General features: G+C 36.6%; 1 protein-coding gene across 4 annotated transcripts in view; it reads right to left on the bottom strand.

Annotated features, from left to right (window-relative positions):
- Positions 1-23,305, bottom strand: part of WASF3 (WASP family member 3) — a 160,216-nt gene that overhangs the window by 123,011 nt on the left and 13,900 nt on the right. The window contains exon 1 of one of the 4 annotated variants that reach the window (XM_045844875.1): positions 4,553-4,572. The exons of the other annotated variants lie outside the window; for them this stretch is intronic. The gene's annotated coding sequence lies outside the window, so the exon portion shown is untranslated. Of the gene's footprint in view, positions 1-4,552; positions 4,573-23,305 lie in introns of those variants that run through there. 4 annotated transcript variants of the gene reach the window in all.

Here is a 23,305-nt window from a genome sequence, read left to right as displayed (position 1 = left end):
AGAAAAGGTAAATAAATAAATCTGCAAGAGAATCTCATATGAAATAAATACTAAAAAGACAAATATTACAGGTGATACACAATATTATCAATTATATAAAAACATATGAAACTGACTTAAAAGAAATAAACTGCAAGTAAAAAAAGCAATGTAAGAGAAAAATTGCAAAATGAAGCAAATTGCAGGTGGCTTAGTCAATGGTCCAGAAAACCACAGGTGTAATTAAAAATGGAAAGTGTTTGGGCCTTTAGGATTTATCCTCCAGCATACTCAGTAGGCAGAACTTTTGCAACCTCTCCCATTTCTCTCAAACCAAAAACTCAGAAAGACAGAAAAACAATGTGTATAAGGAAGCCTGTGCTTCTGCTAAGTTGTTTTGAACTAAAATGAACTCTTCAATAACACCAGGAGTATTTTTTACATTTCCATTTTCATTACAGTAGAATCTTCTTTCCCCATCCACACAACACATTCACCTAAGGTCACTCATTCATTGAACCAATAGTTTATGGTAGCATTCCACAGAAATTTACTCAAAATGCTATAAAACTTAAGAATTATCTCTCATAGTGCAAAAAGTCAGTTTGTTTTAAGCAATTTGTGAAAAGGCTAAACTGAAGAAAAGCACTGAACATACTTACACAAATTGTACAACATATTACAGAAATGCCCATTGAAAATTTGTATCTAAAACACAAACACAAACATAGCTGAATGAACATGTATCCTTAAAACATTACCCTTCAGTGAATAATTGGTAAAAAAAAAAAAAAAAGTACTCAGAGACAGAGAAACTGAGAAAACATTGTAAAATAAAAATGCTATATAATTCCATGAAGAAAATTACTGGGATTAACAGCACCCCCTCCCCCCCAACACACACACAAAGATCCTAGTATTCTAGAATTTTCCTGAAAAGTAAATATGATTTAAATAATATTAATTACTTCCTGTAAAAAAAGTAAGCTGCCAGAATGAGCTACTATATTATCAGAGAATGATTAAATAAAGCACTTTGCAGAGGTTGGTGACATCATAAACTTCACTGGGACCATAATATAACAAAAGTTAACCAGTATGGAGGTCAAGCAAAGTCCAGAACAACCTGGAATCACTCTGACATAGACAGCAAAACAGAAAAATAACTTCCTCTTTCTTATCAGGTCCTTTAAAACTACTACCTAATATCTCCTCCAGCTAGATGTTCATTCTGAAGTAACAGCCAAGTACACTGGAATTAAAATAAGATAGTGAACCAGGTTGAGAAGCAAGGACCTCAAGGACTAACCAAGAGCTAAAGTCATCAACACGAGCTGTTCCTAAAGTTCCCCCAACATGAAGCATCACGACTCAGTCCCTAGACCTCTTCACTCCTTTCTCCACACTCCCCGCTTCCAGGATCTCATCCAGTTTGATGGTTTTAATGCCTAACACACTGTCAACTCCCAAGTACACATACATCTCCAGCCAAGACCATTCCCCTGAATTTCCACATGGTGTGTGTACCCAAGAGCTAACTCAACATCTTCCCATGGAGGTCTAACACACACCCAAATTTAACATGCCCAGGGATGAACCCCTCATCTGCACCTGCAATCTGGCCTTCGGTCTTCCCCAGAGCAGTAAATGGCAACTCCAGATTTGCAGCTGCTCAGGTCAAAACCCCAGGGACATTCATTTCTTAACTTTTCTACCTCACTCTTCTCACATCAGATCTGCCAGCAAATCCTTCTGGCGGTTCTACCTCCTAAATATATCAAAATGAGACCTCTCCTCCCACTCAACTGCTTCCATTCCAGCCCTGGCCACCAGCAGCTCTCACCTGATGAGCAAAGCCTTCACCAGCCTCCACCTGATCTCCTGCCTCTATCCTGTGTTCCCAAAAGCCTGCTTTCCTCCAGAGACACCAAAGCAATTCTGTCCAAGGGTAAGTCAGATCGTGTCTCTCCTCCAATGGCTATTCAGCTCACTCAAGTATAAGCCAAAACCCTTACAGTGACCTACCTAAAAGAGCTACATGACCTGCCTCCTTCCCTCCCTTTACTGACCTGTCCTCATTTCTTGCTCTCAGTTGTTACCTTCACTCTACTTCAGGTCTCCTCCCTGTTCTCCCTACACCCCGGACAGCACCCCACCCTACTACAAGACCTTTGCACCTGCTAGGCCCTCTCATGGACTGTTTCACCCACATATCCCACAACCTGGTGCTCAGTCCCTCACACCTGCTTCAAACTTCTGCTCAAATACTATCTTCTCTGACCCCACCCCAAATAAAATTGCACCACCTTGTCCTTCTTCACTGATTTTCTTTTCTCTATAGCATCCTATCATCTTGTGGTGTGATCTGTGTGTATATGTGTGTGTAACTTACTAAATTTATCTTTTTTATTGCCTAGTTCTCCCACTAAAATGTCAGCTCTGCGAAGGCAGGGCAGGGATGTTACTAATATTTTGTTCACAGATGTATCCCCAGCATCCAGAATAGTATGTGGCACATAGTAAGGGTTCAATAACTAGTTGTTAAAAGAAGAAAGTTTGTGTGGCATTTCATTTCTATTTTTTACAATGAAGAAACTAGAAAATTATAAGAGTACCAGATTTTAGGTACATTTACTTGGCCCTTTTCCTTGGTGATCTCATCTAAATCTGCCTTACACTTAAATCTCATCAAGATTGTTATATGAGTAGATTTTTAGAAGATACTTTTGGTTTAGGACCAACATTTTAAAGATGAGAAAAGACACTGAAGGACATCTATCTATAGGAGAAAGGTTACTGCAAGACAATAATCAACAATATTCCACCTTATGCCTTTAGGTTTTTCTTCAAAAGGTCAAAATTCAAAGAAGTTACTGAAGGCAAAGCAAATACTATATTACATCTTTATACAGATAGTAAGAGGCAGCAATCTCATTAGTACAAAAACAACTGAAAACAGATATCAGAAATCTAACCTTTTTCCTAAGTGTGATTAACTAGGGGGAATAAACCTTCTCAGCAGAGGGTCACGGATAAGAAATTAGCAGGACAGAAATTGAAGCATCCAGGCTTCAAACCAAGAACATCCTGACAAGTTCCTGCAAACGGAGGACTGACAAAGCATATTAATGAGAAATACTGTTAGAATGCTATTCAGATATGGGTCTTCGTTTCAGCTTTCCCAACGGAACTAGTTTCAAAGGGGAAGAAGAAAATTACACATACAAAAGCAAAAGCATATTTATGTTTCCCATCAAACCTTCAATTGCACTGGCAGAAATCCAGAAGGGGAGAATGCCCAAAGAACTCATGCAAAAGAAATGCAAAATGCCTTCAACCACACGACTTTGGCTTTGATTCAATGTAAGCAGCATCACAACAGCACTAATATCAAAATCTAAAGAAACACCTAGCCAAACTGAGTATATCTGTGTTCAAGACCATCCAAAGCATGAGATCCAACATTCTCTCAGAGAAAGAAGGTACACCACACCCCAACCTACACATGAAAAGGATTGTTTTTAATTTAATTTCAAGAGAACTATGTGCAAAAATCTTGCCTAGTTATGTTGCGCTTTGAAGACACAATGCAAAATCACTCTAAAAATATTATCATTGTACCAATTTTATTCTTGATAGTCAACTAATGTTAAATATACAGCAAGTCCCCTCATACAAATGCATCTGTTAACAATGCCATACCAAGCTGAGATCTCTCAGACCCCATGGGACTTTGCCGGTTACATACATAAGTAACTTTCTAAACCAGGCAGTCCTTGACCCCCACTGAGCTCAGCATGCATTACCAAGCTGTTGTCCACCAATCACAACATTCCCCACCAGGACACCCCACTCTGTCACTTCCCTTCAATGCTTTGCTGGCTCTTGCCCACCCCACTCAAAGCCAATCCTAAGGTAAACCATTTTTAGGGTTAAATTTCATGCCTGACAGAATAAGTTGTAACTTTTTCCAAACTAATACTCTCACAAAACACAAGACTCCCTGTAAACCAGTAATTTGGGTGAACAAAAACAGAAGAGGAAAAGTAGACTTAAAAAAGAAATAACCGACCTCATCAAATAATAAAAAATGCAAATTACAGCCACAATATGTTATATACCATTTTTAGTTACTAGATTAGCGAAGATTAAAATATAAAAAATCTGAGTGTTGACCAGGATGGGGGTACATAGGCACTCTTAGACTTTGAGGTATAAGTGCAAACTGTAAATTAAGCTTTTTAAGACTTCAGAGGGCCCACTATATCAAACTAGACTCTAAGGAAAAAAACATTATTTCCCAAATGTAATCTGCGATGACAACTGAAATGAAAGTCAACTTTGCGGTACTGTTTGACTTTCACAGAGACACAGGTGGTTAATAACCCCTGTAATCCCTAGATTTTGGGACCCCCACCCGGCCACCTCCTGGCCAAAGCTGACTGAACCAGGGCAGACCTCCCAAGGCTGTGCCGGTCACCACCACTGCACCGCAGGAATGGGACTCTGATTCTGATTACTCTAGTCACACGTGCTCCTGAACGAAAATGCACCCTGCCATCGAGAGCTTTACCTTGAGAAGGTCCACATTCCTGGACTATGCTATTCCTATTTGGCACACAAGCAGCATTTGAGAATTCAATAAACTGACTTTCACCTTGAATTTTTCAAATTTATACTGTAGAATCATCATCTGCTTATATTCTTGTTTTTCCTGAACTCCCTTCGCTAGTCTTCTAATTTCAGTAATGGTAATTCATATCACATTTGTCTGATTATCACATTTATTCTTGCTCAAGAACATCATTTACACTCCTTAAATAGACTGAGTCTGGTATAAACTAGACTCACCAAACTCCAAACCTCACCCTCTACTTCAGAATATTATCCTTGACAGGACTATAGGATTTCTGGTAAATTCTTTTAGAATGTTCTAAGTACTGCAGCAATTTTAAATTAATGAATCCTGAAAATAATTTTCCAGAAGTAGCAAAAATAATTGTCTCTTCATTTTAAAAACTTACCTTAATTTAATGGTGAATACCATTCACCAACAGATGAAGGCCAATTTTCTCTCATTATTTGTTCCATTATTTTCCAATCTGTTACAAAATTATACAAACCATAGAACTTATTTACCCTTCAAAATGTGAAGTTTGACTTTTGAGAATTATCATAGCCTGACAGTCTTCTCCCATAAACCAATCATTCTGTTCAGTGTTCTCACTCAACCTAACAATGAACACTCAGAAAGGGAATAAGATACATGTATATATACACACTTATTTCAACCATGGTAGTCAACTATGACAACACAAAGAATCTAAGCTTTCAAGTACTTAACTCTGCTTAAGATGCTATTATGTTACATGCTTCGAAAATAACATACTCCCTCATCCTGTTTTTAGAGAACACTTTTTTATGTAGACAATATGCTTCCTTTCAAAACACCAACTGCTTACAGAGGAAAAGAAAGAAACAGACAAATGATCTTGCCAAGAACCATTTCTGTAATTTCTCTAGGTAGAGTAGCCTTTTCAGTGGCTACAATGATTTAAATTCAATCCCTGATTGCATTGATGATATACTTTTATTTACTTAGAATTGAATCCTAGAACAAAAAAGAGCTCAGAGAACTCCAATTCACTTGTTTCCAACTTTTCCAAGTATCAAGACCCTAATGGAACACTAAAGATTTTTGAAGATTCTTACAGGAGCTGTACCCAGTGACTGAAAACAAAAACAAAAACAAAAACAAAAACAAAAAACCCATGCAAGTACACAGTAATTCTTTTAAAGCACTTGTAAACATGTATAAAATAGTAAAACCTAAATCTGTATTTTATTACAGAGTCACTTAATGTCAGAATTAGGTTTGAAACCAAGTCTCTAGACTTATCACACAGATGGGGCTCTAAGAAACCAGAGCATGATTCATCACAGAGGAAGGTTTTTTAAGTATCCCCAACAATTCTCTTAGGAACTAGACAAGCTGATTTTAAAATACAGAAAAATAAGCAAAGGTAGACAAGACAATTCTGAAAAAGAAGACCACAGAGCATTCCTATCAGATACCTGTGGACCCTGAGAAAGAAGATAACCTATCAAGAAGGCTAGCGGTGGCTAACTGGGCTCAAATGTAAAAAGAGAGCCTAGCAGCGTTTTCTAAACAGAGGTCTCTCATGCAACAAACCCACACTTGAGGGAGAAGCCTGCACTAAGCTTCCTACCTTCTGCTCTGAATTGTCTGCCTATACAGTGTTCCTGCCTTCTGAGTCAATCCTTATAAAGGAGTTCCTGGAATCCTAATGCAACCAATGCATAAGAGACTTTCCTGGTGTAATCAGAGCTATGCAGCTATGCCCTCATTAGCATATTCAGCAACCAATCAGTGCAATTTCATTCTGACCAATCAGAACACTGCTTTATAAACCAATCAAACTATGAGGATTTGGAGCCCTCTTTTGCAAAAGGATGGGCCAATCAGAGACCAGGGGTAGGGACTTCTCTCTATATAAGTCATCTTCTCTCTGGCTCAGCGAGCACACTTTCCCTTCCACCAAAAACTGTATTTCACCAGACTTCTCACTGAAATAACGCAGAGGAGGCACAATGGAGCAGGGCAGAGGGGAGCAGACCATACTGGACTGGAGTAGAGCAGAGCTGTCTGGACAGAGTGGGGTGAAACCCCAGAGCTACCTCACAGCTGTGCTGTTCTCCAAGCATTCTGTTTCATACTTGAGCTGTAACATTATTGATCTGCTCCAAAGCCATGCTGTTCTCAGAGATGTACTGTACTCACAGCCACACCATATAACAATTGAACTGTTTGCACTGAAGTATCCTTCTTCACTACACTCCAAATTGAGGATTCCTGTTGGTGTTACACTGGTGCCAATGACCATTGGTTGACATCCCAAAAATCTGCACAGCTACAATAATTAAAATAATGTACTGCTCGAACAAATTAGAAAATGCAGAAACTGACTAATCCCTACTCAAAACTCAATATAAAATATCAATATAAAATAAATGTGGTATTAAAATCACTGGAGTAAGCATTATTCATCAAATGCTACAGTAATAACTGAGTACCCATTGTGTGTGGGGGGGGGGAATCACATTGAGTCCTTACCTTATACCAAAAAATCTTCAAATCAGGCAAAAATGTACAAAATGAAACCACTAAGGAAACTTAAGAAACACAGAATTTTTTAAAAAATAATCTTACAGTGAAGAAGGTCTTACAAAAAAATTCTATAAACAAAGTCAAGATTATACAATAAATGAAGTCCCTCCAGAGCATCATATTCTAACTCAGGTTCTACGCCACCAAAGCACAGCACTCTTTCTGTATTCCATACAATCCTAAATCACCCAGAAGAAAGTTTTAGAACAATAAAAAATCAAATCTAACAGAAGCCATTTAAAACCTTTCTTTCTTGCCAAGGCCTATGAAATGAGATTTCTACACCACCATCCTCAGCTATTATCACCATTGATATTAGAAACAACCAGCCATAAAATAAGGCCATGTATTTTATTATGTATTTGGGGCCACAGATTAATGTTAGGAAAGTATACACACAGTAAAGCAATAACAGGTCAATAGTTTTTTTCAAAAGAAGCTTGTTCTGGGATATATGATCTGTCAACATGCAGGTTCAGCAGTGAATGCTTACCAAATTTCTAACATCAAAATAAATTACCGAGCATCTACAGTCTGTAAGGTATTATGCAAAATTCTGAGATAAAGAACCAGTCTTCTGCCTTCCGGATACTTATAATTTATTAGTCAAACAAACCATGAGGATATCTGCTTATCAACAACAGGAATGTATATTATGCTTCAATCTTCAAATCTCCCCATGTAACTAATCAAATAAAGCAAAATTAGTTATCTAACTTAATACCATATTATTTTTTAAAAAACTAATTTATGGGTCTACCTAAGTGACTCAGCCCCAAACCTGAAGGCATGACTGTGTGGCACATGAGCTTCATGAGATAGTCCATACCCAGGGTAATGTAAATAGCAGCTCTTTAAAGTCAGATCATTAGTTCAGCATCATTTTGATCTTGAAACCACGTACTTTTTATTCCTGTGGACTTTGTCCCCTTTAACCTTATTTGGTATTCCCCCAAATTTCTTACCAGTTTACTGTTTCTTTTGGATATGGAAATGTTATTTATTATAATTATGTGTTGGCTCACTTTGGTCAATTTTTTTAAAGTTTTTCTTCTTTTTTGCTTTGTATACTGTTTTTTAACTTGTATTCCATTTATCAGAAGTTCAGTTTCCAGTGAATTCACTCACTCTTTTATTTCGCACACTGCCAGTATTTTGACATGTGTAATGTTTTTTCATTAAATTTACTGCAGTGGCATTGGTTAATAAAATTTTACAGGTTTCAAGTATACAATTCTATATTATATTATCTGCATAATGCATTCTACACCATTGCTTGGGAGAACCCCATATATTATATACTGGTATTTTATGACTGAAGCTCTGATTCTGAGGAGGAAATTTGCCACCCCAGTAACGCTTTTCCTGGAGGATGAAACATTAGTATTCCCCCACTCTGTTGGCCATCTGGCATAACCTATCAGAATATTGCAGGAATAAAACCCATTTTTTTCCTTTCCCTTTCCCTTTCCCTTTCCTTTCCTTTTTTTTCTTTTTTACAAAGGCTTTGAAATGGTTGTAACTTTCTGTAAGATCAGGCTTCAGGGCAGCACCTGCTGACTTTGCAAGGTATTCCAAAACCTGTTGTCCTTCCTATAGGTACATTCAACACACAAATACTGCAACTAAAATTCCTGAATAGTTATCTCATGTGTTTCTTTGTTGTATATGAATGTTCCATCGATGACTGAGCACAAAACTGGAGAATATTACACACATTCCTTATTTTAAGAAAATGACTGAACTCAAGACATATCATTTACTTGGCAATTACAAATAACTGAATAAAATCCTAAGTAAACTCCAATAAGTTTAATAAACTTCTGTAGTAAATAATGCCACTGGTTAACAACCAGAACTCTTAATATACTGCAGTAAATGTATCAAATACAGATTAGATATCAGAGACCATGAAGTCTTAATTCCAGATCCTAGGACTAGTGTTTCATAAAAATTATCTTCACTGCTTAGTACTGAAAATTAAAGTTTTACTTTTACTCTAAAAATAAACACTCAGAAGTACTCTTGGCAAGCATTTCCTAAGAATTAGTAAGACCACTCCTTTGACACAGTCAGGGACTTTCATGGTAAAGATCTTGAAAATCCTGAGATGTTTCATATGTGTTCCAATAGAAGCCAGTTAGCCTTCAAGAGAAAAGAGTAGGCTAAGGCTCCACTATTCTGTTAATTTACTGATTCTTTGCAACTGACTAATCTCTGATATATAGAAAAATAGACACCGCTCAAAAAAGCTGCCTATTTATCTCTGTATCAGAGATTAGTCATTTAGTGTCTTTGTTATAAAGCTTGCTGGGTTCCATAATCCAGCAAAGTCAAGTGTACCCTTGTGTTTTTTTTCGGGGGGTGGGGGAGGGTAGGTGAGCACTAAGAGGACCACTTAAAGGGGGTTTAAGTAAACTTAGACAAAAATACAGTATCTTACAGGCGGTCACAGATTCAATCAGTTGAATCCAAACATATCTCACTGAATTGAGTTTTCTGGCCTACAGGCCGTTGACTCCACTGATGTGCCTTCAGGCTTCTGCACTCCCAAGCCTTCTGGCCTACTTAGGTGGAACCATAGCCCTGACTCCTATTACTATCTGCTACGGCTATCTGAGGAGACTGAAACGGCATGTACGCAGCTGCCCCATCACAAGAACATCCGTAGAACGACAAAGCTAGAGTGGCTTCCAAAATACTGTCCAGGTTGTAAGAAAGGGAAAAAGGACACTATAAATGTAAAACACAGGGAAATTTCAAGAAAGTCCAAACCCCATAGTAGAGCGAGTTCAGGAACACTTCTCTGGAAAATTGTTCAAAGAAATATACTCAAATTTGTTTTCTAAGAAAATAAACAATTTTCAATGGAATAAGAAATTTCCCATGAAAATACCACCTAGCAGAAAAAGGATTCCTGCTTGGGTTTAAGGATCCCTAGGGTCTAGCTTCACTCTAACTTCTGCCTACTCTGTGAACCGTTCTGCCTCTTTCAAGTGTCAGTCCAATTTGGGGCACAGACAGGCCTGTCTTGGAGAAAAAGCCCTACCCTATCATCAGGAATTCTGGGACCAGCTTTATGTATACACTGGTTGTGTGTGACCACATGAACTTTTCTGTGTCTTACCCATTAGGGAAAATAATTCCACTATATCTGATCCTTGCGTGTGCCTTTGGCACTTGCCCCCAGGCAAACCAGGGTCATTTGAATAATAAGCTGCCATACAGGACTGCTATAAGCATCAAACATGGTGATGCAATTAACACACTTAACACCAAAAATTATTATGCAAACATGCACTCTTATGAAAACTGATATATGTTATCCACACTTTACCCTATTTATTCTTTTCCACTAAGACTCCAGGCTTCAAATTTCTAACTTAGCATTAGAGGTGCCTGTCATCATCTTTCTTACTGAGTTATTACGTCCTCAAGGTATCTACCTATTAGAAGATATGTGGATAGTTTAAAAAGACATCTAGCTTATTTCTGGCCCTCTTCTGAAGGTGTAGTCTCAAAACACACACATGGATCTGAAGCTTTCTTAAGGATTTTCCCACTGTTGTTCTTTTTATTTTTTTACCAGTTTCAAAGGATGTACCTTTATTTTATTGTTTGATGACAGTTATCCCAATTTTCCCCCCATTGTCCCAATTTTCCCGTTGTTCTCCCCTGCTCCATCCACACCCCCCACCCCACAGTCAATCCCCACCCTACTGTCCTTGTCCATGGGTCCTTTATAAATGTTTCTTGACTAGACCCTTCCCCCTCTTCCCACTACTGTCAGCCTTCCCCCTCCCCTCTGGTCACTGTCAGTTTATTCCTTATTTCCACGTCTCTGGTTCTATGCTATTGTTGCTCTTCATTCTACCAATTACTGGGTGGTTTTCTATTCTCAGTACAGTGCTCAACCCTTAATTACTTAAGTGGTCTCCTTACTCCTATAGCAACTCTAGGAGGTAGACATGGTTTTTTTGGATGAGGAATCAAGGCTCAAAGAGGTTAAGGAATGTCCTCCAAACCACACAGCTAATAAATAGCAAAGCCATTATATGAACACAAATCAGTTTGGCCCCAAAGCCCCTGCTCTTGACAGCGTTGCAACTATGTCTCATCAGACCCTAAGAGAATCAATCATCTAGCCCTGAATCTGAAACTACATGGGAGTAGGTCCAGTCAGGGCCATCCACATATGGCTGCACATATGTTCATCCCATGGTGTTCCAAAATGCAAAATAGCATTTACTGGAACTAGGTAAAAGAAAAAAAAACATTAAATGAAGTAGAAATGACACATGTGTGAAAGGCATCCCTTAGAGCATTTGAATCATCATCTTCAGGTGAACCACAAGAACCTTGTAAAGGAGAATCTGAGGTATTACAGAATTCAGTGTATGCAAGCCATACTTCTAATAACCACTCAAAGAAAGTGCCTTTATTCCTGATTCTAGGATCCAAAAGCAATTTCAGCCAACATATTTAAGTCCACACCTGTTAACACTATTTCAAGGCAAAAGCTGAACAATCGCCATGGCACCCCCCCTTTATCCACAGTTTCACTCTCCACAGTTTCAGTCACCTGTGGTCAACCATGATCTGAAAATAGTACGTGGAAAATTCCAGAAACAGCTCATATGTTTGAAATTGCACGCCGTTCTGAGCAGCATGATAAAATCTCAGGCCACCTTCTCCATCCCATCCAGGACATGAGTAATCCCTTTGTCCTGTGTCTCTATACTCAATGTGCTTCCTGCCCATCTAAGTTATCACATCAGCTGTCATGTCATCACAGAGCTTGTATTTAAGTAACAATGATTTTACTTAATAATGGCCCCAAAGCATAAGAGTAGTGATGCTGACAACTCAGATATACTATAGAAAAGTCATAAAGTGCCTCCTTTAAGTGAAAAGGTAAGCACAGCACATTGTACTTATATTGTACTTACGTTGTACTTGTCACTTTGAAAGACACCACATTTGCATAATTTTTATTACCATATATTATAATTGCCCTATTTTATTATTGTTAATCTCTTACTGTGACTAATTTATTTACTTTATCATAGGTATATACATATAGCAAAAACATAATACATACAAGATTTGGTACTATATGTGGTTTCAGGCATCCACTGAGGATCTTGGGATGTATTTCCCGCAGATAAGCGGGGGGACTAACAGCATCCCAAATGGCCTCTCCTTCTAAAAGTAAAGCCTAGTTTATAACACATGACAGTCAAGGAAAGAATCTCTAGTAGACACTGGCTTATTAATAGCAAAAGCCAAGTGGTATTAATTGCTTTCCGTTGATGACAAGATACCTTGAGACCCCTTACCCACAAAACCATTGGTTACCAAAAGTTACCATTGGTTTTGTAACTTTTTTTAACAGAACTTTCTTTTTTAAATAAAATTTTCATCAGAACTCCAAGCAGCTAGAATAAAGTGGCTCTGGTAAGAACAAGAGTGGAAGGCTTCCAACTAATTGCTCTATCCTGACTTGTCTGCAACCTGACAAGTCACTTGTGACTATTCCCTATCCTCATCTGACATATAAAGCTACCCATCTCCTATCACTTCCTTTCACAACAAGAATTTGTGAAGTTTATCCCTATTTTCCTTCCAAAAGTAGCAATCATCAGCAAAAGTTAAACTCATAGTAATAAGCCTACTAAATACATACATACATATACATACATACATACATATATACACACACAGATTTCATCGAAAAGAAAAAATAGCAAAGAAAATGAAGCAACTTATACATGACAGCAAGAAAGTATTAGTGACTTTAAAAAGTAATAGAACTATTCTAGGCTTAACTTCAATACTCTATAACCAGAAACACAGCATTAAAATATGACCTTAGAAGAGACAGCATTATTGTTTCTGCTTCTGGTGGAGAAGAAAGGGGACAGATCAAAATGGTCCAGTCAACTCAAACTGCTCTGGGTTCCTACTTATTGAACTTTTTAAAAAAAAAGATCGTTCTTATTTATTTTTAGAGAGGGGAAGGGAGGAAGAAAAGAGAGGTAGAGAAACATCAATGTGTGGTTGCCTCTTGAGCACCCCCTACTGGGAACCTTGCCCGAAACCCAGGCATGTGCCCTGACTGGGAATAGAAACTGTGGCCCTTCTGATCCCAGGCCAGCACTCAATCCACTGAGCCACCAGCCAGGGACTTATTCAACTTTTTAAAAATGTAGTTTAACCAGTTAATTCTTCATTTCAGACATTCTGGGAACTTAAATTTAAATGAAATTTGCTAAATCTTATGATTTATTTTAGTACTTTAGTAAGACTAGGATAAATAAAATTCTACTCAATTTAGCAACAGAAATTACATTCCATCCATCCAGATAAGGGTTAAAGGATCCTCATTTCATCAACAACCAATGCCAGAAAAACAAACACGATAGAAAGAGAAAGAGAGAAAGAGAGAAAGAAAGAAAGAAAGAAAGAAAAGAGAGAGAGAGAAAGAAAGAAAGAAAGAGAAAGAAAGAAAGGGAATTAAAAATTTACCAGAAATATTTTAAGGCTGACACTAGAATTGAGGGGTGAAGTCGGTAGGAGGGTTCAACAAGCACCAAAATATAATATATAAGTCTAACACTTCAGAGATTTGAAATCTGAATGCTAATTGGACCTACAAAATATGAATCTAATGCTTGGCTGGTTTTATACAAAGCCCATTGAAAGTGTCATACTGTTCAATAACATTCTTTCAGACGTTCCTGAAAGCAATGGAAAACTACACATATTTTTTAAGCTACACTATGCTACAGCACTTCTGAGGGAAAAAAATTGTGAAAGCCAACTTTGGGACACATTCATATTAATAAGCATCTCTCCTAATACTCTTCTAAAAAGGAAGGTTTAAGAGGTGATTTTTAAATGAAATCTAATGTATTAAAAAGGCAAAAATATACTGTAAGAAATTACTGGAAAACAAGGCATCTCCAATTTTCAACATTTAAGGTTTCAGAACTGCAACCATTCTAGAAATCATTTGTTTTTCAGCATGATTCAATTTCATTTTTTCTAAACTCATTACTTCCTTTGCCACTTCACTCATTTCTGATGCCCATACATAGCCAGTGTTCATATTACCATTAGGAGTGTCATCTCCAGGTGGAAAAGGGTCATCATAAGGGCCTAAGAGCATATCATGTCTATAGGAATCAGGGTCTAGGGGAATGCAAAGAAAGTCATGTTTTTCTCCCACCCCTTTTTTGGGAACTCACAGGGAAAAAAAAAATAACAGTAAAATAGGCAAGGTGACTATGTGAGATTCTTTATATCTGCAGAACAACCCAAAATATAAATGTCTCCTCAGTAAAGGAGGACTATAATTATTTTCAACCTTATTTCCTATCCTTGGCATTTCAATTTAGTATTTGTCTGAAACTGGACTATTCACCTATATGTTCTATGGAATATTAAAATAACCAAATTTTATTTATCTACCATATAAAATTACTCAATAAAAGGTAAGCAAAATTATTATTATTAAATTAAATAATTTGCTTATAACAAATCAACACCATCCTCCCCATTCTTTAGCTTGGATATTTTATTTACTTTTGTATTTTAATCTAGTTTCTGTCTTCTTTTTACATATTAGTAAATATTAGTTTAACTTTTAAAAACAGTCCCAGACAATCATCATTTTAAGATTCTTTAGTCTAAAACACAGTCACACATGTGAGATATGATCATTTTTAAATAATTTTGAAGTTAAATTCTCTCTAGAGCATAAGATATTTATAAAATTGACTTACCTTTAGACTGACCAAGAAAAAAAGAGAGAAAGCACAAATTGGCAAAATCAGGAATGAAAGAAAGAGAAGACATTGATCACCACCAACCACACAAAAGTTTACAAGAATTATAAGGAAATTCTCTGAACAAATTTATGCTGCCAAACTAGACAACTTAGATGAAAAGGAAAATTTCTGAGAACATATAAATTGACAAAATTGACTAAAATTGAGAAAAGATGAATAAACTTATAGCAAATTAAAAGACTGGATTGACTGAGAATTAAAAATCTTCCCACAAAGAGAAGCTTAAGCCCAAAAGGATTCACAAGTATAACTACGAATAGAAAGTAATACGAAGGAAGAAATACAAATCCTTCACAAATTCTCGTAGAAAATTAGAAGAAACACTTCCCAGCTCATTCTAAAACACCAAATTTACCCTATCACCAAAACCAAGCAAAAATATCACAAGAAAACTATACATTAATATCCCTCATGAGTACAGATGCAAAAACCACATGATCTCAATAGATGCAAAAAAAAGTATTTTACAAAATCCAACATCCATTTATATTAAAATGTCCAACAAATTTAGAACTGAAGGCAACTTCTTCAACCTGATAGAGGGCATCTATGGAAAAACTAGAACTAACATCATACTTAATGGTGAAGAACTGAATGTTTTCCTCCTAAAGTCAAAAACAAGGCAAGAATGTCAGCTCTTACCACTTCTATTCAATGTTGTAATGGAGGTTTTACCCAGTGCAGTAGGCAAAAAAAGAAAGGGAGGGAGACCATTCAAATTGGAAAGGAAGTAAAACTGTCTTGCTAGTTAATTTCATAACTAGCACATGTCATTATCCTACGTGTAGAAAATTCTCAGAAATCCACAATAAAACTACTAGAACTGAAAAACAAGTTCAACAAGGTTACACAATACAACTCAATTTACAAAATCAGCTGTAGCAACTACAAAGAGAAAGCATGAAGGAGCTCCTCTGTGGTGATGGAAGTTCTGTAACTTGACAATATGGCAGTGGTTACACAAATCCATACCTGAGATTAAGTTGCAGAGAACACAAAAATGAGTGAATGTAAAAACTAGTGAAATCTGAAAAATGTCTACATGTTGTGTCAATGTCAATTTTCTGGTTTTGATAGTGTACCATATTTATACAAAATGTTAAATCACTAGGGGAATCTGGGTGAAAGAAGGAACAGTGTAAGAGTTTATATGACCTCTCTGTACTACTTCTGCAACTTCCTGAGTCTCCAAGTGTTTCAAAATAAAAAGTTATTTGAAACACAAAGTCATTGTTTTTCTACATAAGAGAAATAATCAAAATGAAATTGAAATTCTCCAGGTGATTCTTTTGTGTAAATTTGGGAACCACAGAGTTACAACTTTCACAAGATAGCAAAAACAAAAGGTACATAAGCATATGATACACTACCATTCCAAACTATCAGTACAATTCCCAAGCTTTCCTACACATTAAAATCACCCACAAATCATTAAAAAAGTTCAAAGCCTATGCAAAACTCCCAGACCAATTAAATCACAACTTTTGGGACTAGGACACAGGCACCAGCATTTTAAAAACTCTGCAGGTGAACCACTGCTGTATGAAGCAACAATTCTCAAAATTTTTTTTCAGAACCTCTGGCAATTTAAAACCAAGAGCAATACTACTCATGAGCTATATTTATCAATATTTACCCTACTATAAATTAAGACAGAAATGTCTTAAATATTTATTAAATTATTGAAAAAGACAAGATAAACTTGTGTTAACAAGTACATTTGAAAGGAAAATGTATTTCCAAAGACAAAAAATTTTTCGTACTATTATATTTTTGCAAGTTTCTTTACTGTCCAGCTTAACACAGCTGGGTTTTCATATGTGCTTTCTGAATTCCATCTGCTGTGCTTGTGTTGCTTTGGTTACAGTACATGAAGACAATTCAGTCTCACAGACATCTAGTCAGAAAAAGGGGTGTTTAATAGTCTTTTCAGGTAACTGTGGCTCCATTATCATGTTGCCTCTGGAAAAAAATGGCACTATATGCTCTGAGCAAAATCTGAATACAAAAGGGCAGATAATGACTTCATATAATTACAAAAGTAAGTATGACCTTCCTGATTCTTGAAAAGGTCCTGAAGACCTCCAGGAGTGCCCATACCACACTTAGAGAACTGCTATTATAAAGTACAGAAAAAGGAAGACTAACGAGGTCTGAAGCTGTCAAAGGCTTTACAGAGCAGTAGGACTTTTGATGAGGACTGGACATGTGTAGAATTGACAGGGAGAGAGAGTTTGAAAAAGCCTGCTCAAAAACCAAGTTGATTTCCACCGAAACATTAACAGTTAAAAATGAATCAGATAAAAACTAGACACTAGCTAAAGAGAACTACAGGCAAACTTTAGTATTAATGAATGTATAAAATAAATCCAGCATTTAAATTCCATATTGCCAAGATAAAAAAGGTACTTTTTGAAGTTACATAAAAAATTGATATGGAAAACTATATAATAAAGATTATATATTTAATAAAAATGTATAAATGTATACTAGACTCAAATGCCTCCTTCCTTTTCTTTTTCTACTTTAATTTTTAAAACATTTTCTTGAAAGTATTGCACATATACAGAAAAGTTCATAGTGCAAAAATTTACAACTTGAATTATTATTATAAGGTGCACAAACCCAGGTAACCACCATTAAGACCAGGAAAAAGGGCACTGCCACACCCTCAGAAGTGACCCTCAGTTATAAATCCCTTCTTCTTCCCCAAAGAAAATCACTTTTCTCACCCTTAGCACCCTTTTTTAATTTTAATGAAATGAAATCTTACAGTATGGATTCTATAATGTCTAGGGTCTTTTACTCAACCTTAATCATGCGACATTATTACTGTTATTTCATGTAGCCGAAGTTTTTTCATTTCTATTACTGAATAGTATATGAACACACCGCAATTTACTTAATCATTCAACTGATGATGAAAATTTGGGTTTCCAAAAGGGACTATTCAAATAATGTTGCTGTGAACACCACCATGCATATCTTGGTACAGCCATGCATGCATTTCTGTTGAGTGTATACCTAGAAGAGAGATTCTGATTCACAAAGTAAGTGTATCTTCACCTTTAGTTAACAATGCCCAACAATTCTTCAACTGCTTCTACCAATTTATGCTCCCACCAACCAGGTATAAGAGCTTCTGGTGCTCCCCCTTCTCCAACACTAAAGAATGCCAGTCTTTTCAATTTTAGCCAATCTGATGATTATGGGCTTATATCTCATTACTATTTCAAACTGCACTGTCCTCATTACAAACAATTTAAGCTTGTTTTCATTTGTTCATGGACCATTTGTATATCCCATTATTTTTTAATATATTTTATTAATTATGCTATTACAGTTGTCCCATTCCCTCCCCCTTTATTCCCCTCCTCCCGTGCGGCACACCCCCTCCCACACGCATTCCTCCCCTTTAGTTCATGTCCATGGGTCGTACATATAAGTTCTTTGGCTTCTACATTTCCTGTACTATTCTTAACCTCCCCCTATTTTCTACCTACCATTTATGCTACCTATTCTCTCTACCTTTTCCTCCTCTCTCCCTCTCCCCCACTGATAACCCTCCATGTTATCTCCATTTCTGTGACTCTGTTCTTGTTTTAGTTGTTTGCTTAGTTTGTTTTTGGTTTTGATTTTGTTTTTAGGTTTGGTTGTTAATAGCTGTGAGTTTGTTGTCATTTTACTGTTCATATTTTTAATCTTCTTTTTCTTAGATAAGTCCCTTTAACATTTCATATAATAAGGGTTGCATGATGATGAACTCCTTTAACTTGGCCTTAACTGGGAAGCACTTTACCTGCCCTTCCATTCTAAATGATCACTTTGAGGGAATACAGTAATCTTGGATGTAGATCTTCCCCTTTCATAACTTCAAACACTTCTTTCCAGTCATTCTTGCCTGTAAGGTTTCTTTTGAGAAATCAACTGATAGTCTATGGGCACTCCTTTGTAGGTAACTCTCTCCTTTTCTCTTGCTGCTTTTAAGATTCTCTCCTTACCTTTAATCTTGGGTAGTAAATATGATGTGCCTTGGTGTGGTCCTCCTTGGGTAGAACCTCTTTGGAACTCTCTCAGCTTCTTGGACTTCCTGAAAGTCTATTTCCTTTGTAAGATTGGGGACACTCTCCTTATTTGTTCAAATAAGCTTTCAATTTCTTGCTCCACCTCTTCTTCTGGCGCCCCTATGATTCAGGTGTTGGAACATTTAAAGATGTCCTGGAGGTTCCTAAGCCTTTCCTCATTTTTTTGAATTCTTGTTTCTGCATTCTGTTCTGGTTCAATGATTATTTCTTCCTGGTGGTCCAAACTGTTGATTTGAGTCCCGGTTTCCTTCCCTTCACTGTTCGCTCTCTGTACATTTTCCTTTATTTCACTTTTCATAGCCTTCATTTTTTCCCTCTAATTTGTGACTATATTCAACCAATTCTGTGAGCATCCCGATTACCAGAGTTTTGAACTGTGCATCTGATAGGTTGCTATCTCTGTCACTTGGTTGTATTTTTTCTGGAGCTTTGATCTGTTCTTGCATTGGGGCTTTTTTTTTTTTTTTGTCTCAGCACATCTGTTAGGTAGTATAAGGGGGAGCCTTAGGTTTTCATCAGGGCCGGGCAACACAGGTAGCTGCGTTGTGACGCTGTATGTGGGGCAGGGGTCCAAGAGGGAACAGTGCTGCTCGCTTCGCTCTCTGCCAGATTTCAGTCACTTCCCCCGCTCTCCACAAGCAAATCGGGCCCTTCTAGTGCTGATTCCTGGGTGGGTGGGTTTGTGTACATTCTAGGGCCCTGTGGGTCTCTCCAACAAACTCTCCTGTGAAACTGGGAGTTTATCCCACTGCCGCCTCAACCCTGGGTTGCTTGGTCTGTCTCTCTCCCTCGCTGTTCCTCCTGGATTATCTGCACACAAATGTTGGACCACCCAGTCCGCAAGCCTCCACCTCGCCTGGTCTGCCAGCCACCACCTTGCCGGGAGTCCTCTCCACCCAGCTGCCCATCTTTGCCCCTCCTACCAGTCTGGATGAATGTTTCTCCTTTAACTCATTGGTTGTCAGACTTCTATGGAGTTCAATTTTCTGTCAGTTCTGGTTGTTTTTTGTTTTTAAATTTGTTGTCCTTCTTTTGGTTATGTGAGGAGGCACAGTGTGTCTACCTACGTCTCCATCTTGGCCAGAAGTCTTGTACAACCCCTTCTAAAGTTCTTGTGCTTAAAGTGCTTGCTTATGCATTTTTCTACTGGATTATCTGGCTTTCTTACTGATTTCCAACTAAGCCTTTAAAATTTTCTGGGTAGGAGATATAAGTTTACATGTGATTCAAACATTCTCTTCCAGTCTATGGATTATTTTTCTACTCTTAATGGCATGTTTCAACAAACAGAAGTTCTTAATATTAATTTAGTTCAATTTAGCATCTATTCATTTATGAGCAGGGCTTTCTGTTTCCTGTTTAAGTAACTTTCCCACACTCTTAGGCTATGAACTTTTTTTTTAAACTGTTTACCTTAGATCTATAGTCTTATCTGGAATTGATTTTTGTATATGGTATAAGTTAGAGGGCAAATGGTCAAATGTCATTTATGGGTACCTATTTCAGGGACTGCACAACAATTATCAAAAAGAACATCCTAGACCAGCCGTGTTCAGGGTGGTATGGCCTTATTGGTGGCAGCTTTGTAAGTATATGACTGTCTAGCCACTATGCCGTCTACCTGAAACTAATACAAGATAATACTGAATGTAAACAGTAACTGAAAAATAAAATTAAAAAGACCATCCTTTCCAGACTATTTTGCTGTTAACATAATCAAATGTCTACACATGTATGGGTCTGTTTCAGAGCTTTCTATTCAGTTTCCTTAATCTATTTGCCTATACTTATGGCCAATACCACACTGCCTTAAATACTATGACCTTATAATAACTTAATATCTGGTAAGTCCTGCCACCTTGTTGTTCTTCAAGAGTGTCTTGATATTACTGACCTATTTGTACATTTTCATATAAATTTTAGAAACAAATAGTCAATTTCCATCCCCCAAAACTCTTCAGGCTATGGACTGGGGTTGGGTAGAATCTATGGATCAATTTAGGGAGAATGGACATCTTTATAATATTTAGTCTTTCATTCCATGAACATAATCTGTTCCTCCTTTATTTACCTTTTCCTTAAATTCTCTAAATATATTATGGCTTCTTATTTAAAGGTACAGTAAGTTTCTTGCTAGTTCATTCCTATATGTTTGCATTTTCAATGCTGTTATAAATAGACCCCTTATTAATTTTATTTTCTAGTTGTTCACTGATATAGAGAATTCAGCAATTGTACTAAACACACTGCTTAGGGCTAACAACTCTACGTACATTAGATGCTTTTGGATGTTTCTACATATACAAGAACATTGCCTGAATATACTGAATTTTCTTATCTTCCAATTCTTACACGTTTTATTTCTTTTTATTATCTTATTGCACTGGCTAGAACTTACAGCATATTGTGGTAATAGCAAGCACCCATATCTCATTCCCAATTTCAGAAGACAAGCTTTCATCATTTCACCACTAAATATGCTGTAAGTTTCTTTATAGATACTCCTCCTAAAATTACTCTTTCCTAGTTTGCTTAAGAGTTTCTCATCATGAATAGCTGGTAAATTTTAGTGTTTTCTGCACCTAATGATAACTGTATGCTTTTTTTTCCTTCCTTATCATTTTTGTCATTTATTATCCTTTTATATTTACAGATCTAATTGGTTTTTTTTAGGTTTTTTGCACATATGTTCATGAATGAGAGACTGCCTTTGCCTTATCCTTTTTTTTCTTGTAACAAACATCCTTTATAATATTTGACATTAAGATTATGCTGGCCTGGCAGGACTTTCAGACTTAAGAGGATTTTAACCACCATATTCCAAATCTCACCATACATCCTCCCTACAAAACATCTATACATTTATACATAGAGCAAAAAAGTCACATATAACTCATGCCCCCAAGCATTAATAGGAGGCAATATAATAACCTTCAAATTACGTATAAGCAAAGAAATAAACTAAATTCCAACACAGCCTGCATCACACACCACTGTAAGCCTATGGGTAGAGAATAGGGGAGGAAAGATTAGAGGTTCTGTAAAATGGAATAGAAACACATTGAGGACTTAAATGTCTACAACACTCCTCAAAATAAATAAAGTGCTAAGTCAAGGCTTGGTAGTTCACAAAACTGACTACAGAAATGGGGTTTGAAAGCAAGTAAAAACAGAAGTTGCAGCCTTGGAGAAGCAATGCTTGTGAAACATAGTCAGATATTTAGAGAATGTCAGTGCCCCTCTAGAGACACAGCAGAGAAGGAAAATAAGTAAATAGGAGAAAAAGTAAGGATATATACAAATAAAAGAAAAACAAGATATGCCATCCACTCCCCCCACCCCTAAAAACCAACATAATCCATTAAAGGAACTGCAGAGAAGACAGGACTAGAGAGAGTTCTCCAACTAGAAAATCTACTCACAAAATAAATAGGAGTTCAAAATACTACATAAATAAATAAAGCTCACATTCACACGAAACTACTATTAAAAACAGAAAATGTGAATTAAATCATTTCAGCTAATGAAACTTCTTCCCCCAGAACAACCAGAAATAAAAGAAAACTATAACACAACATTTGAAACTGAATTAAATATCCTCAAACAAACATTTAGGAAACTTATACAGAAGATAAAAATAGAAATAGAGGAAAAAAGGGAGAAACAGAACAAAGTTGATCACATTAAGAAATAGAAGAAAAATCATATTAAAAATGAATATTATATAAAAAGGTGTCCGAAGGAGAATAAATTCAAATGCAAATGTAGTAAAGGCACTGAAAAAAAGAAAACAAGTAAAAGAAAAGGATAAACAAGAAGTATGCAGAAAGGAAGTGACTTATAGAAAAAAGGCAAGGGAGGCCAAACACTCATTTAAGTGGAGATAAACTTACTCCAAGATGCATGCATACAAGACTCTGGAAGAACATATTCAAACACTGAGACAATATTTAAAATAGTAATTCAAGAAAACTTTCTGGAAATAAAAGAAAATTTAAACTACACATTTAAAGAGCCAACCAGGGAAAACTTACCAAGAACAAAAATTATAAGGATACAGACTTATAAAGACTATAAGACTTTAACAATACAGAAAAGATCTTCAAGGTCTCCAGGCTAAAAGATGAGATAACTATGAGAACAGAGAATCAGGTTGGTATCAATGTATTAAAACAGTATACTAAGCAAGACAAAAGTAG

The sequence above is a fragment of the Phyllostomus hastatus genome, unplaced genomic scaffold, assembly GCF_019186645.2.
Source record: "Phyllostomus hastatus isolate PE091 unplaced genomic scaffold, TTU_PhHast_1.1 phas_contig_41, whole genome shotgun sequence".
Classification (NCBI taxonomy): Eukaryota; Metazoa; Chordata; class Mammalia; order Chiroptera; family Phyllostomidae; genus Phyllostomus; species Phyllostomus hastatus.
Note: the sequence above shows the minus strand (reverse complement) of the source record. Positions and strands in the feature narration are given on the sequence as shown.